The following is a 1,053-nucleotide window of genomic DNA, read 5'->3' on the forward strand; positions in this document are numbered from 1 at the left end:
TTGATTGATTAATATTGGAAATAGCATATGGTGGAAGGTAAGTGTGATTTCTTTCCAGACTGAGAAGCCTGGCCAGGGGGGAAATGTGTTGGACTATGTTGAATACACACACACACACACACACACACACACACACACACACACACACACATTCTCTTCTCCACTGTTAGGGCTTAAAGATATGTCTGCATTCCAGCAGGATCCCATAGACTTAGGACGTCTTTGTTTGTGATCCCTTCACAGAACAACCATCTGCCTAGATTAAAATTCCTGTACATTGGCGAATCCACATTTTACATAGACCTTTATAATAATATTTGCCCTGACCTAGAGGTGTTGTAAGTATGTCTGCTGTGTCACATGTGTGTTTATAGGTGGCTGATGAGAGAAAGTCTAGTCTCTGCTCAGTGTTCTGACCTATGGACATCGGAATAATTAGTAGTCAAACACTCTCTGAAAAAAAGCAAGTCTGAGAGGACTACCAGTCTGGCACCTTTTGAAAAGTTAGTTATGCCAAATGATGTTTTGCTGGGGCACAAAGGGGAAAGATTGTCTTGCTAAAGCAAACATATGAAAAACTGTTTTCTTGAAGCAGACAAGGTGAAAGGATGTTTGGATATAGCAAACGCATAAAAGGATCTGTAATGAAGGAGTATAAATTGACCCCAAAGACTGTGGGAGACAAAGCATTGAGCTTGGTTTGGTTTGCTCTGCCTCTCTATTCTTTGCTAAAGACATGCATGTACTGGTTCACCTAACATAGTGTTGAGCTCAACTTTTGATAACTCTGACATTGACAGAAACTCACCCAAGAACTTCTGAGGTTCTTGTGGCCATTGCTGTATCCCCGGTCTTGCCTCAAGCCAGTTGGCAAGCCTGGAGGTTTCTTTAGGATCAAACTACAGCTGCTTGGTGTCTGCTTGCTGAAAGGACTAGACTGTAGTTGCTAGTTTGTGCCAGGGTCTTCCTGCCTAGTGGACTGGTCTGCAGCTGCTGAGTTGTATTTGGTGTTTGCTACAGGACTGAACTGCTGCCAAAGAAGATAGTTTGCCC

At 42.9% G+C, this 1,053-nt stretch overlaps 1 non-coding gene across 1 annotated transcript; it reads left to right on the forward strand.

The window, feature by feature from the left end:
- The first annotated feature begins 321 nt into the window (after positions 1–321).
- Positions 322–451, forward strand: LOC117724092 (small nucleolar RNA SNORA17). The gene has a single exon (XR_004608776.1). It is a non-coding gene; the product is annotated as a small nucleolar RNA SNORA17 (small nucleolar RNA).
- Positions 452–1,053: the final 602 nt, after the last annotated feature.

The sequence above is a fragment of the Arvicanthis niloticus genome, chromosome 19, assembly GCF_011762505.2.
Source record: "Arvicanthis niloticus isolate mArvNil1 chromosome 19, mArvNil1.pat.X, whole genome shotgun sequence".
Classification (NCBI taxonomy): Eukaryota; Metazoa; Chordata; class Mammalia; order Rodentia; family Muridae; genus Arvicanthis; species Arvicanthis niloticus.